The 16142-nt window shown below is 43.7% G+C and overlaps 1 protein-coding gene and 1 non-coding gene across 4 annotated transcripts in view; both read right to left on the bottom strand.

Moving 5' to 3' along the window:
* The window catches only part of F3 (coagulation factor III, tissue factor), a 42112-nt gene that overhangs the window by 11026 nt on the left and 14944 nt on the right, over positions 1–16142 (bottom strand). Inside the window, exon 2 of one of the 3 annotated variants that reach the window (XM_057718080.1) lies at positions 26–1192. The gene's annotated coding sequence lies outside the window, so the exon portion shown is untranslated. Of the gene's footprint in view, positions 1–25; positions 14332–16142 lie in introns of those variants that run through there. The other 2 variants (XM_057718087.1, XM_057718096.1) reach the window with 2 other exon arrangements.
* Positions 14707–14815, bottom strand: LOC130842868 (U6 spliceosomal RNA). Its single transcript, XR_009050623.1, has one exon. It is a non-coding gene; the product is annotated as a U6 spliceosomal RNA (small nuclear RNA).

The raw sequence follows: 16142 nt of genomic DNA on the forward strand, positions 1-16142 counted from the left end.
CGGCCAGCAGGAGCGCAGCACTTACCGAGTTTAATAGAAAGTGCTGGTTCCGGGCTCCTCTCCGGTCCCAGAGGGCATTTCCCGGGCGCTTTGCCCACGTCGGGCTGAGGTTTGGAATCTGCCGCCAAGTAACAACGTGACGAGGAGCAGAACCCTCTCCCAGCTGCGATTTCCTCTTTCGGCCCGAAGGCAATGATACCTGGCCTGCCTACTTCCCCGGGCCGTTAGCCCGGGTGCATTCTATGAGGTGATGCCAATGCAGGTGTTTCTAAGATCCGAAGGTCAGTCAGCCTAGGCACAGCGCACCCCAGCTCGGGTTAGTGATGACGGGGGAAGAACTGCCCCAAATCTGGCAGTTTGCCCTGGGAGAATTCCAGCGTGACATCTGCCGCCGTGTTTCCAGAAAAGATTGTTCTCTCGTTGGGAAGACGTTTGCGGGATTGAGTTAGTTCCGCTCAAATGTAAAGAAACCAAAAATGAAATTAAAAAAGATAATCAGACTCGAGCTTTGGTTTTTCTGAGTTTTCTTCTGGCTTCCTCTTCTGGGCTTTGCTGTAAAGTTGTCGGGCAAGAGAACGTTAACTTTTACTAGACTGAGCATCCCCTGTACGCGATCTTGTCAAAGTATTGTCGTCATTCTTTACTGTTACTCTGTAGTTGCCTCCGAGACAGACTGGAGAGTTTTTATGAGAGAGGAGTCTGTTTTTTCTCTCCTTCTCTCCCAGTTTTTTTCCTAAGGAAATTAGCCTTGCATTTTAGTGTACACTCTATAAACATTTCCATATAGTCTACTGAGCCATAGGATTACATTCATTTTAAAATAAAACTTTGCAAAATTAAATTTTCCATGTTTCCTTGAACTGAAGTAGCACATCCAGGTTTAGCTCTTGTAGTTCTTCCTAGAGACTGAAAGCTGCACTTGCTGGTTTCCCCTTTGAGCTCTCTTCCAACTCTAAAAGCCATAACGTTTATATTTGCAAAACTAAGCCATGCAATCCTCCTTTTTGCAGTCTCTGGCCTGAGTCATTTTCCCTAACAGATCTTTAGCCCCACATCGGTTGTGATTCTTTGTGCTCTGGAGTTGAAGGTAGCTGGGAGCAAATGTTCCACTTCAATCAAGTGCTTTACAAACCCCAAGGAATTGTTGGTCTGTCTGCAGAGGAATTGATTGTATTTGGAGCCACTGACTGTCCTGAAATCATAAAGGGCTTTAAACAATGTCAAGATCAGCAATTTGATAAGAAAAATTTGTTTAACCTTATATTGTGATACAAAAAGGTGCCATGAAGGTTGATAAAGTAGAAGAATATTTATTTTCCATATTCACTAAAGTTATCAGGCAGGGAAGAGAGGACTTTGTTGGGTGTTAGCATGGGTTTTTGAATTAATATAGAATGACATTCTTTAATATTTGAAATATGCTAAAAAAAATTACCACTTTCAAGAAGAAGAGGAAGAAAAACTGGCTATGGTAAATAACATTGCATAGCAATGTTTTTTTCCTGGTTGATCAGTCTGTGGCCAAATGTTTTCCAGGGCTGCTCTGCACAAAGTACATTCCTAAAATTTCACTGTTGATAATTTTTTGCACAGAAACAAATGGATCATTAAAACAATTTTTTTAGCCCCTTCAATAAAGTGGAGCTCAGCAGTTACCAAAGTTTCCTCCTACATGATACACCTTGGAGATTCAGAAGTTTGAAACGTTCCTAAAGTATCATGATCATCAGGCTGACCTGACCAGTCCCCTTATGATTAGATCTTAGAATGTCAGATAACTAGGGGGAACCCCACAGACACGCTTTCACAGATGAAGATCCTGTGTTCAGCTGGCCTGAGTGAACCCGCTTGCCTAATTTCACAATGCAAATCTGGTCCTCTGACCCCAGGAGCTTTCTTTCCACAACCATGCTTTCTTCTCCCGTTGCATGGAAAAGTAAGATTAGGTTGTAAACCCAGGCTCGCCTTAATTAGTTTATTCATTCATAGACACCCAGCAATGCTCTGCAGTTGGTGTAGAAAACATTTGCAGTTTGGGGACCTCATAGTTCTCCTGCAGAAATATTCTGATGGTTTCTCCTTCCAGCATGCACGCATGGAGTCATGCAGAAGAGGTTGCATTGCCTTTACATAACCAGTAATGAAACGTGGTTGACGAGGAGTCTGAAGGTGCCTGAGGCGATGTTGCAGCACTTCCTCTGTACTTTTATAGCACTCCCCACTGATTTCACAGACTTGGTTTCATTGAATACTTGATTTCAACTGTGTGTTTGTCATCTGTCTTAACCACTAGAGCTCCTTGGGGCAATAAGGACTGGATTTTTTCTTTACATTTCTCACACAATTATGAGCACCTGGTCGGCTTTTAATACACTTTGAATCAATAAACACTTTTTGAAATCATGCATGCAGCCAGATATTTTCATCGGCATTCGAGACATGAAATTTGTCTTCGAAATTTTTCTGCTAGTGGCCGGCAGTGAATGTTCCATAAGGGCTCAACTTGGTAAGAAAATACAAATCCAACATGTGTTGCAAGGTCTCACTTGACAGTGAGCTCCAGCTGTCTAACTAATGATTAATGATCCTTGCTGCAGCCAGAAAATCTAATCAGGAGAAGTGGCTGAAGAACAGAAAACAAATGGTGAAAGTTTGGGTACTGGTTAGTGTTTTCCTGTAAGACTCACTGTTAGAGTGATTCCGAAGATTTTCAGTCATCTGATGAACTGTTGATAGCTTTCCTTGCGTAGAAAGGTTTAATAACTTTTCAGAATAAATTGCACAAAATGTATTTCTCACCAGGAAAGGGATGGGTTAAGCTTTATGATAGAAGGTGAAATTGAGAGTAATTTATATGAAACTATTATATTCATATGAAATAATAAAAAGAGCAATAAAACCATTTTACCCAAAATTCAGGTAAAAGGCAAAAATACGAAAAAAGGCCGGAGGGAGTAGGGTGGGAACACAGAGTTCCAGGGGGAAAAAATGTGACTTAGCAGAACCTAAAAAACATCTGGCAGGGTATAGTTAGTCATGGAAAAATTGACAGTCATGATTATGCATTTTGTGAAAATAATTATATACTAGTCCAACAGTTAACGTTTAGACTGAAATTAAATACTTGAGAGTCCATACAATGAAATTTATTACCCTGGTCATTCAAAATACTTCAATTAGCTGTCTAGAATTATTTACAAGAAACTTTGCCAAATAAGTTATCCCATAGCACCAGTATTCTGAAATGTACAATTTTAGAGAAAAAGCTTCCAGTTCAACTCTTAGACAGGGTTGTAATTTTCAGCACACAACTATCTTTATAAGCTAAAGGCTTATCAAACTTCCTGCCAAATTTCATTTTGATGAACAGTAAATATTCATCATACATTCTCTACATACAGTAGAGACAAATTAAATCATAAATGTAAATTGTGGATATTGTTTTAGTAACAACTCTTAAAATTAAAGCCTTTAAGGTAGGTTCTTAGTAATATAACACATATGATTTAAAAGTTTTTATATGATATCATGTCATGAAAATATCCCTTAATTCCCCACAGGCCTGCAAGCCTTGCAGTTGCCCAGCCTGGAGAAGGAGACGGAAGACAGACTCTGGAGACAGCGACACAGACATTAATGGTTTAATAGATGGGGGAATCTTACACAAATAGTCCTGGAGCGACACCCCATGTGCGGCAGGCAGTGAGCAAGAAATGGCAGCAGTCTTTACTACTTGAGGGAGAAGGAGGCTACCATTTACAGGGGGAATTGACAGCAGGCTGTTTCATCAGTTACTGGGGACTAATTAAGCCCTATAATTAAGAGGATTGGATAGTCACGTGAGTGAAGCAGGCACTGGTCAAGCAGGGGACGAACCGAGAGCAAGAGACCAGCCACCTTGAGTGGCCTGAACTTACACTGACATATGCACTAATTTGATGAACAGAATTTATTCATTCAATAAATGCTTGAGTAACACCTGATGCTGAGTTCTCTGCTAGGCTTCTGATATAAAACAAAAAGTCCTCCTATTATATATGTATCATCACTCCTATGTAATGGTTTGTATGATTTTCTGTCAGTATTTCGGATTGGATATGAAAAATCTTACAATGTTACTTATTAATAAATTTTGTTCCATGCAAATTTAAAAAAAATAAGCTTTAGGTATGTCATGGTTATTCCATCAAACAGGTGTCTTTAACTCAGAAAATTATCTGTGGGCTTGAAGTATATATACTTTATTAGGTTGGACGTATTGATGGACTCTCAAAGTTATGTACATGGAAAAAAATGAATTCCTATATAGAAAGACAACTCTATTAAAACACAAATCTAATGGGAAAAGATAATTAGGTGTGGCATTCCTCAGGTGAAAAATTTAAAAAAAAACTACCTCAGGTGAAAAATTTAAAAAATAATGAAATAAACAGTTTAAAAGCATTAGCACAGTAAGATTCATTCTTTTTTAGATAATTTGTTTGCTGACATTTTATAAAATAGCATAGATCACAGATGCTCCAAAATTTTAGCCCATCACCCATCCAATCACTTGCTGCCTTTAGTGAATGATGCTACATCCTATTATACCAATACCTCTTGAAAGCAAACAGAACTTTCAAACCCGGAAGTAATTCCTGAATAAGCCAAGTTGTTTCCACACTGGAAGCATGCTTACAATGTTTGGCTACTTGTAATTGCTATCCTAAACCATCAGCCTTTAAGTTACTATGTTGTAGCAACTCACAGTTCTAAATCAGCTGCAAATAAACCATGAAATGACTCCTATTCCGCATCATTAGGGGAGTAACAGGGCATATACTCTAGAGGGTACTTGTGGTACCAAGACAGTAGTTTTCAGAATTTGGTAAACTTTATACACAGCTGTTAAAATGACAAAATTGAAAGGATTGGTCTTAAGCCTTGCCATTAATTTTAAGAATAGTATTTGTTTAAAAAAAGAATGAAATGATGCTATTTGCAGCAACATGGATGGACCCAGAGATTATCATATTAAATGAAGTGTCAGAAAGACAGTCAAATACCATCTGATATCACATGTATGGAATCTAAAATGACACATATGAACTTACCTACAAAACATAAACAGATTCACAGACAGAGAGAACAGACTCGTGGTTGCCAAGGCGGAGGCTGTGGGAGAGGGCTGGATTGGGAGTTTGGGATTAGCAGATGCATACTATTGTATTTAGAATGGATAGGCAGCAAGATCCTACTGTATAGCTCAGGGAACTGTGTTCAATATCCTGTGACAAACCATAATGGAAAAGAATATGACAAAGAGTGTGTATATATATATATATATATATATGTATGTATATACGCATACAGTGGTTAAGAATCCACCTGCCAATGCAGGGGACATGGGTTTGATCCCTGGGCCAGGAAGATTTCACATGCCACAGAGCAACTAAGCCCGTGTGCCATAACTACTGAACCCACTGACTGAAACTACTGAATCCACACACCACAACTACTGAAGCCCGTGAGCTCTAGGACCCACATGCCACAACTACTGAGCCCATGTACTGCAACTACTGAAGCCTGCATGCCCAGATCCTGTGCTCCACAACAAGAGAAGCCACCACATTGAGAAGCCCACGCACCGCAATGAAGAGTAGCCCCTGCTTGCTACAACTAGAAAAAGCCCGTGCACAGCAATGAAGACCCAATGCAGCCATGTGGTCACGCTGTGCCAGAAGAATTGAGTCAGGGGGCCTAGAAACTAAACCCCTAACCCATGTGGTGGCCGAGGAATAGAAACGAAGGGGAGCTGTAGGAAACAGCGTGGAGGAAGTTGTAGGACGTAGTGTCTGATTGTGGGTGGGAGTGGGAAGGAGAGAGAGGAGGAGGGCCTTGGGGGAGAGAGATGAGGCACCACAGGTCAAGACAGAGCCTGGAGGAGACAGTTTTTGGCTCAGCAGCGAAGAGCTTTATACAAGTTGAAGTCGAGGGGGACAGTGGACATCTAGGGAAAGTGCCCTGCATGGAGAGTTGGAAATGGGGTATATGCTTGTGGGGACATTGAGGTTAGGGATAAAATTGGGAGCCATTTGCTTAGAGGTTTGCTCAAAGTTGTAAAAGTGGACCCAGGTCTCCGAAGGAGGGTCTATAGTGACAGCAGATCCCTTTGCAAGCAGCAGCACCTGCTCTGCCTAGCCCACGTTAAAGGGGAATGCATAGGCTTATGAGCCTGGGCAGCTCACAGCCCCGTCGAAGGGCTACAGAAACCAGAGCCTTCTGAGGCTGGGTTTCTCTCTCTCTCTCTCTTGTTTTAAATTTATGTATCATATGTATTTATTTTTGGCCACACCTGCATGGCATGTGGGGTCCTAATTCCCTGACCAGGGATCGAACCCATGCCCCCTGCATTGGAAGCTCGGAGTCTCAAGCACTGGACCAACAGGGAAGTCCCAGAGGCTGGGTCTCTCTCTGGCTCTTGTCTGCTCTCTCTCCCATCTCCCATTTCAGCTGGGCTCCATTTGCTTCTGCAGGGGACTCCACATGGTAGGGTCTGGTGACGGCCAACAGCCCCAGGGCGACATCCTCTCAGCTTCATCACACCAGGGTCCAGGTACCATGCCCGGGAAGGACTTTGACTGTCCCTGCTTGATGCACATGCCCACTCCTTGGGCCAATCAGTGTTTCCAGAGGAACACATGTCCGCTCCTGGGGCCAGGGGGTGGGTCTGCTACTGGAGGGAGTGGGTTTATCATGTTAGTGGCCTGACAGCAATAATGACTACCACTGGGCTTAGGACTGAGATGGGGCGGTGACCATGCTATGTTGCTGGAGGAGGAAGAGGACCTAGGGAAAAAGTAGAGAAATTTCCAGAGAGATGGGGGAGGACAGGTGGGACCCTAACCCTAAAGGAGGAGAGTTTTCATAAGAAAGAAGAGATCATGGCAGCTAAGAGCAGAAAATCAGTAATTTTAATGGGTATGAAAAGATTCAACTCCTAAAAATAACTTGGCTACTGATCTTATCAAGTTTCTTGCTTCTTTGGGTTAAAGCAAGAAAGGCCTCTACAGTTGAACAGGGAGAAAGACACATTAGGCTTATCAGTCATTCATATCAATTCAACAAACATTTATCGCCCCCCTACCCTAAGTGCTAGACATGATGTTAGGTGGTGAGGTCACAAAAATGAAGGAGCTGTGTTCTTGCTCTGAAGGTTAGGAGATAAAGGACAACATGAGACACACAGTCCAGCACAGTAAGTGCTGTATCCATGAGTTCCTTGAATGTTTATTGAGCACCTGCTATGTGTCTGGGCTGTGCTGGGTACCTGGGGGGCTGGGGCTGTTCAAGACACAGCCTTCCATCTGGTCAGCAACCAGAATCCTGTACTTAGCCTCTCGCCACCTTCATTGCCCTGTATTGAGGTTATTATGATGTTATTCTCTTCTGCCCTGGTCTAAGCATCACGCAGGTGGGAACATGTCTGCCTTGCTCCCCCACTGAAGGCCAGGACCTCCAGCTTGCATGCTCCCATCAAATATTTGCAAGATGAATGGACAACACACTAGCCATAGCTCTGACATGATGTCACTTTCTGAGAATCCAGGAAATCTGCGAACTTTGTTCCCTCTATAATTAGCCTTTTATTTCTTCTTAGCTGATGTCATGATGCCAGTAGAGAAGCAAATGATCATTTGGAAATATTCAGTGGCTCTCATCAGCGATCTATTTCTATTATTTGCAGCTAGTAAAAATGGCTGGAAAATATCATTCTAGCATCCTCTAGGTATTATTTTATTTAATCCTCATGACAACCCTGTGAGAGGTAGATAGAATGTTACAACATGAGTTAACCCAAAACCCAGAGAGGTTAAGGAACTTGCCCAAGTTTACACAGCTGAGAAGAGGTAGAACTGGGATTTGAACACAGGCAGTTGTGTTCTGGGGTGTCACTCCATAACACCCTCCCCAGGGACAGCACTAAAGCGTGCACATGTCTCATGAAAGCTCCATGGAAACCACTGCTTGGATTCAAGTCCCTTTCTCTTTTTCCTTCATGTTTCCTACCTTGTGAGGCTGGCCCTCTCTGAAGTTCCAGGCTTCGAAAAAAACGGAATTTCCAAAAGAAAGCCAAGCCAGAACCTGGCTTTGTTCAAGAATAAAGAGCTCCTTCTTTTGCTTTGTTTCCAACTCATTTAGTCCTTAATGTTTTTCCATATTCAGATTTTTTTCCTCTCTAGAGCAGAATAAAAAGAGACTCTACCTGAAAATGGCTATTTTTGTCCCGAGAGCATGCAGTAAATATTCCTCAGCATTTCTGTTACCCATTAAGAAACACAGGTCATGATGGCCAACAAACACATGAAAAGATGCTCAACATCACTAATCATCAGAGAAATGCAAGTCAAAGCCACAATGAGGTATCACCTCACACCAATCAGAATGGCCATCATCGCAAAATCTGGAAACAACAAATGTTGGAGAGGGTGTGGAGAAAAGGGAACTCTCTTGCACTGTTGGTGGGAATGTAAGTTGGTACAGCCACTATGGAAAACAATTTGGAGGTTCCTTAAAAAACTGCAAATAGAACTACCATATGATCCAGTCATCCCACTCCTGGGCATATACCCAAAGAAAACCGTAATCCCAAAAGAAACTTGTACCGTCACGTTTATTGCAGCACTATTTACAATAGCCAGGACATGGAAGCAACCGAAATGCCCATCAACAAATGAATGGATAAAGAAGATGTGGCATATATACACAATGGAATATTACTCAGCTATAAAAAGGGATGAGATGGAGCTATATGTCATGAGGTGGATAGAACTACAATCTGTCATACAGAGTGAAGTAAGTCAGAAAGAGAAAGACAAATATTGTATGCTAACTCACATATACGGAATCTAAAAATGGTACTGATGAACTCAGTGACAAGAACAAGGACGCAGATACAGAGAATGGACTGGAGAACTCGAGGTATGGGAGGGGGCAGGGGTGAAGGGGAAACTGAGACAAAGCGAGAGAGTAGCACAGACATATATATACTACCAACTGTAAAATAGTCAGTGGGAAGTTGTTGTATAACAAAGGGAGTCCAACTCGAGGATGGAAGATGCCTTAGAGGACTGGGGCAGGGAGGGTGGGGGGGACTCGGGGCGGGGGGAGTCAAGGAAGGGAGGGAATACGGGGATATGTGTATAAAAACAGATGATTGAACTTGGTGTACCCCCCCAAAAATAATAAATAAATAAATAAAAGTAAAAAAAAAAAGAAAAAAAAAGAAACACAGGTCATGATACAATGTGTAACTAGAGTTTGGGTCAGGAGAGCCCTTCTGACCTGCTTCTTGCTTATGGTATAGTGGAGCTGATGAGTTTGTTTAAACCATAATCACCTCCACTTATCTGTCTTCCACAAGCCTTTTTTCACAGATGAATTCATATCATCATGATGCAAATGTCCAGGCTCAAGATGGAACTCGTTGGAGTCACTTGTATTTCCACTTGTCCGTGTACAATGGTTCCCTCTTACTTGAGAGCCCAGGAGGGAGGCTTCTGTAGCTGAGTTCCCCACTGTGGGATACAGGGGCTGCCTCCACCACGGACCTGACTCCTCTGTGGGGCATCACTTCACCAAACCCAGTCTAGGTTGCTTCATGCCAACCTCTGAGCTTGCCTCTGGGAGCAGGTCAGGTGGCACCAGTGCCCGGGTGTCCAGGTCTTGTTTATTGAACCGTCACTACCTTTGTGCCCTGCCTATGGGATCATTTCTGCGTCACCTTTAAAGCTGCTTAGCGAAATGTCGATGATGTCTGAGAGCCAATGACTGAGGCTGATCCCAGGAAAAATCGCGTCGGGCCCTCTTCTGCCCTCCCATCAGAAACATGATTATCACTTGGTCGTAAGGTTCCAGTGATCATCAAGGGAGGCCAGGAAAGAAAAACCCCACGGGGGCAGCAGGAGTTGAGTAAGACAGTGAACATGCCATCAGGGGGTTGTGGGGTCAGATGGAGAGAATTTTCTTTTTATAATGGAGAGGAGTTTGGAGCTGACTGTATGGACGTGAACCACAAGTTCTCACCAGCTGTCCCCAAATATCCCGAGAGAGGGAAAGCAGTGTCTTGTCCCCATGCCTGAGAAAGTCCCTTTGCCTCCGTCTACATAGGGCCGAAAGGTCATGCTGTAACTGGAAATAGTACTCCAGTTCTGCCAGGCAACACTCATAGATTCTGATTCTCAGCTGCTCGTTAACCCAGTGGGGCAGGGATGGTTACCCCAGCCTCATCAGTGATGGATAACAATAACAGCGGGTGTGTGAAAGGCACCATCTCTGTGGTTCTCCTTCACAGAGACGTCCACCCACTCTGAATGACCCAAGAGAGCCACTGCCGTCACTGAGGTCTTGGCTCTGGCCGTGATGCTCGTTCCTGATCGTATCTGGTGCCTCCTCACATAACTCACTATCTCTGTCTCTGCCTTGATCTCTAACCCTGGTATGCTGGCTCTAACACAGGCGCCATGACAATCTGGTCCCCAGATCCCCAGCCCAGGCGCTTTCTGTTGCTAAAGAAGTGTGCATGCTGGCTCTTTGCTTCATCCGTGCCTGGGACCTGTTGGGCAGACACTAATTCTGTAAGTCAGCATTTCAAAAACAAGATTAAGAACAAGGTAAGCCTTTAGTTCAAATAGCATAGTTAATCCAAGAGCAAAGCACACTGGATTTTGAGGCCTCGTGAAATGGCTGAGTCTTAAAACCAAAAGTGGTCATGGAAAAGTTGCACATCCTCCTTCCACTAAGAGGGAGAAATTTATGTGTTGGGTGTGCATGTATGCAGGTATGTAAGCCATTTGATATCTCAGGGTTTTAGTTCTCCTACCTGTAAAATGGACACAATGAAACAGTGGTCCAAACCTCATAGTCTATTTTTTGTTACCTTAGAGACTTGGAAATGTGGGCCAGAACATATATTCATGGCTGATATATACTAGTTGTAGCAAATGTTACTATTTCCAAATTACTTTTTAAGGTTTTTAATATCTATCTTCTAAGAATTATAGTTATAGTGTCTGTGGACATACCTTCTAAACTGACTTGGTTCAAAGCAGCCAGTGTTTCCACATATAAACTGCTTATGAGAGTTTGAGACCGAATTCAGACTCACCATTTCTTTGTCACTAGAATTAACTCAGATATTAGGGGCCATTTGCTTGTGGGTCTGCTTGTCTTATTTCCGCATTGGCAAATGCATTGATTCTAGTTATTGCAGGCTTAGCAATGTCCATGACTACTGAGAGCCAGCCATGCAGTTGGCACACAATGAGGACATAGCTCCCAGGGCGGAATAACATAACCAGGTACACCCGTGGCGCACGTTACACACAGGAGACAGGGTGGGCGATGCCCTAGGACAAGGTTGGGAGGCAGAAAACCGCATGACAGGTTCTGAACCTGCTCCTCGGGGTCCATGCCTTTCTAAGTTCAGCAGCGATGTGCTGTTCTGGGAAGGGCTTTGGGGAGGCGAGAACTTGAGAGGGAGAGCTCAGAGAGCAAGGCGCAGAGTTTTCTGGGATTCTCCCACTTACCCTATAAGACTCTCCTGGGCAAGCTCCCTTCAACTAAGAGCTCCTGAAACCTCAATTCCTTAAAGCCTTCTTGATAATATTGGACAAAGAATGGGGTTTTTCCTAACACCTACCTCCTAACACTGCTGTCTGTACTCAGCACTGGTCTAAAATGAGTAGATTTCCCTTTGTCTGAACATTTCATAAGCAAGTACTAATTGTTTTACCAGCATTGGTGAACTTTTCCATCTAGGTCATCATGATTTAGTCACAGGATGTTTTGAGTGCTTACCGTGCACTGGGATTATCTAATCTACTTCTCATGAAAATCCTGAGAAGCAGGTACTGTAATTCCCACCTCCCCCCCACCCCAGCCTTAAGGAAACTTGCTCAAGATCACACACTGGGATGAGAGCTGGGGGCTCAAAACAGGTCATTTGGACGGGGAGGGCGGGGGGGACTCGAGGGAGGATGGGGGGGTGTCAAGGGAGGGAGGGAATACGGGGATATGTGTATAAAAACAGGTGATTGAACTTGGTGTAACCCCCCAAAAATAATAAATAAATAAATAAAATTAAAAAAAAAAACAAAAAAAACCAGGTCATTTGACCCCAGAGCATGTACACGTGACGATGATGCAGCCTGCGAACACCCCACCCTAAGCACCCACGATGCGCCAGCTCAGGGCAAGGTACTGCGGGGGCACCAGAAAGACCAAGATATTCCCCCTGCCCTCCAGGAGGCCTAGGGACGTGAAGGCAGAAATATGTGCTATAACGCAGAAGACGCTCAACTAGACCGAGATAGAGCAAAAAGTGCTGCAGGCGCTGGAGAGAGGAGTGGTCCGCTCTGGGTGGGGAGCTATTTTCTCTTTTCAGTCTCACTTGGCTTCCTTAAATGAATGTATATTAAAATGACAACTAAGACTTTGAAAACTAGGAAAATGTGCCCTTCCAAAAAACAAAGAAACCAAACAAAAAAAACAACGGTGTATGGCTTTAAATAAAATTCCGGAGGCTGTTTCCTTATTTACATCCCCTGGTGAGCAGTAGGCAGGCAATGTTTAAACGCCCTCCTGTTCAGTTTTCCTTTTTTCCTTGTATTGTCTGTTCTCTCCAAGGGTGGATTCAGCTTCCTTTAACAGCTAACTTCATCATTTGCGGAGGCATTAAGCTTGATGTAAAATCTTTTAATGAATGCCAAGGAGGAAGAGCTGACCCTGAAACTGATGCTGCCCTATACCTGTTAAACCACTCCAGTTGCTTTAACCAACAAGCCGAAAAAGACCACAAACCAAAAATCCACCTAACCCTCAAGTCCACCCCCAAACAGTTGTTGGATCAATGTGTAGGGTTTGGACTTGGTTGCTCCAGTCAATGACAATAGTGACACTGTTTGGACAAAATCTGAATCCTCACTGATGTCTCCAGGTGTTGAAAGTAACACACTTAGATTAGTGTCGTGATCAAAATGCTGCTTGAGAACTGGCAGGCTGACTTGTTTTTCTAGACAAATTAACTCAGAATGAGGCAGCAGGAAGCCGGGAGTGAGCTGGGCGAGAAGGGCTGCGCTGGGCCAGAATGGATGAGAGGTGCTTCCTGGGTGAGCCTGCCCAGCTCCAGGCTGCAAATGCAGTGGCAGTGGAGAGAGGGGAAAGCTCCAGCAGGACTCCAGCAGCCCTTCTCCCTTCTGGAAGACACAGATTACAAGCTCTGCCCCAACTGCTACACGATACCCAGCATCCTATGACTGACACACTTGGCTGGCTACATCCTTGATCATGCTTAAAAATTCAACTTTCTGAGGCAAACAGATGTTCCAGGAAGTGGAGATTCTACACCAAGGATATCCAGGTTTGGACATGACTTCTTCTCTTATGAAACAAAAGTCTAGCTGTACGTTTATGACACAACAGTACCGTCCCAGGAATGCAATTCTGAGCATTTCTGAGGAAGATATAACAAATGGAGTCTTCTTTTTCCTTATCAGCCCAGAGGAATGCTTTAAAAAAAAAGGACTTACAATGTAAGAAATTTGTTCAGATATATTTTCCCCCTAATTAATAAATCAAAAAGTAAACGATAATGTTATTGTTTTAATTTTTCAAAAAATTTAATGTTAATTTTTATTGGAATAAACTTATTTACAATGTCGTCTTTGTTAGGTGTACAAAATCTTGTTCAGTTATACAAATATGTGTTCCACGTCAGTGAATTTTCACATATAAGTTACTCTACAGGGTTTGGTACGCCTCCCTTGCAGTAGAGTAAGGCCTTGTTGATTATTTCTTTTATATGTATTCCTGTGGATATGTTGATCAAAACTCTATGTTGATATATCCCTCTCACACACTTTTCCCCTTTGGTAAAACTATAAACTTGTCTACTAATTTTCTGTGCCTGTTTCACTTTTCTTAACGAGTTAAATGATAATTTCAGACTCAGTTAAATTACGTAGGTGTTTTTGGCAAAGCATTAGCGTAAGAGGAGAAAATTAGACTACAGTATACCAGCCTGCATTCCCTGCCCCCTGCCAGATGGGGAGGCAGAGCTGGAGCTGGACTGTGCGGCCGCCATCCCCGCCGTGACACTGTTCAAACTTCCTCAGGCCCCTGTAGAGCAGCCAGGGTCCTGTCTTGTGTCTGTCTGTCTGATCCAGGGAGTTTACTCAGCTGCCTGACCTTCTTTTTTTGTTTGTTTTTAGTCTTTTTCTTTCTTTTTTTTTTTTTTTAAAGATTTTCTTTTTTTTTTTTTATTATTTATTTGGGGGGTACACCAAGTTCAATCATCTGTTTTTATACACATATCCCCGTATTCCCTCCCTTCCTTGACTCCCCCCCCCTTTTTCTTTTTTTAAAGAGCAGTTTTAGGGTCACAGCAAAACTGAGCAGAAGGTGCAGAGATTTCCCATAAGCCCCCTGCCCACTGCCCACAGCCTCCACCGTGATAAACATGCCTCACCAAGAGTGGACATTTGTTACAACAGATGAACCGCAGGGACACGTCACTACCACCCTGAGTCCATAGCTTACATTACGGTGCCCTCCTGATGGTGTCCACTCCATGGGATTGGACAAGTGTATAATGACATGTATCCGTTATTATGGTATCATACAGACTATTTCACTGCCCGAAAAATCCTCTGCACTCCACCTATTTACAAAACTATGAAATGCGTTGTTCAAATTTGCACGTTAGTCTTACGCAGGGGCCATGCTAATCTTCTCTGTAAATCTCTAATTTTACTATATGTGCTACTGAAAAGAGTGCTGAACTTCGTTTTACAAGGCAAAGTCAAAAAGGCTTTCCCTTCTTGAAAATCAGCCCTCAGTCTCAGCGATTGGAGAGCGGCAGAGCCGGCTCAGGTCCGCTTCACGCTGCCCTGACTGGTATCACCACCACTTTGAGCTGGTGGGGAAATCACTTCCCACCCTCTGCATACACCTGCCAAGGACTTAGGTCTTTGGCATCAGTTTCTGGATTGAAACAGCATGGATTTGCCATTCTTACTATGCAGAGGGCAGGAGCAATGCCTTTTTTTTTTTTAATTAATTAATTTTATTGGCTGTGTTGGGTCTTCATTGCTGCACACGGGCTTTCTCTAGTTGCGGCGAGCGGGGGATACTCTTCGTTGTGGTGTGTGGGCTCCTCATTGCGGTGGCCTCTCTTGTTGCAGAGCACAGGCTCTAGGTGCGTTGGCTTCAGTAGTTGTGGCACATGGGCTCAATAGTTGTGGCTCACAGGCTCTAGAGCACAGGCTCAATGGTTGTGGCGCATGGGCTTAGTTGCTCCACAGCATGTGGTGTCTTCCTGGAGCAGGGATCGAACCCATGTCCCCTGCATTGGCAGGCGGATTCTTACCCACTGTGCCACCTAGGAAGTCCCAAGAGCAATGCTTTTTTAAGAAAATGTTCGTAGCTCCAGTTCTAGGCATAGAATTGGCACACAATACACATTTGTTGAACTAAACTGAATAAACTAGAACCCAGGAGGAAAAATTGTTCTTTATAGTAGTATCTCTATTAATGACACAGATGTGTCCCTACTGCGTGCTTAACTGCCATAAATGTGTCTGCTAGGACTAGGAATAACCCAGGAAGTAGGGATGGAAGGTTCTCTCTGACCACACCCTGCTGGGAACACGCCCCCCTCCCTCTCCTCCCGACAGGGTGGACTCCGTTGCTCTGGCTCCCATGAAGGGTTGGCGTGTTCCTATTATTCGTCTGCTTTTTCTCTGCAGTGCTTAGAATAGTGCCTGGTACATTGCAGGGGTTCACTGAGTCTCTGTGGAATGAATGACTAAATGATGGTTACTCACCCCAGGGACGGGAAGGACTTGCATAACGGTAGCCTGGGAAGTGCCCTCTGCAATCCTGGAGTGAGATTCCTAGGGGTCCTGACGTATAACGTTCCATCCTCTGCCTGAGCCGGGGCTGACTCTGTCCTGGTTTGGGGGCTCCTCCTCAATCAGCTGCTGCTTTTAATCTCCATCCTTCTAGACCAGCTTGATTATAATGAGTTGTATCCACAAGACGTTAGTTCTGTGCTGCTTCTAAATCTTCTATCTTTTTGCAAAGCAAGCATGCATTATTCTTTA

This window comes from Hippopotamus amphibius, chromosome 1 (assembly GCF_030028045.1).
Source record: "Hippopotamus amphibius kiboko isolate mHipAmp2 chromosome 1, mHipAmp2.hap2, whole genome shotgun sequence".
NCBI classification, from domain to species: Eukaryota; Metazoa; Chordata; class Mammalia; order Artiodactyla; family Hippopotamidae; genus Hippopotamus; species Hippopotamus amphibius.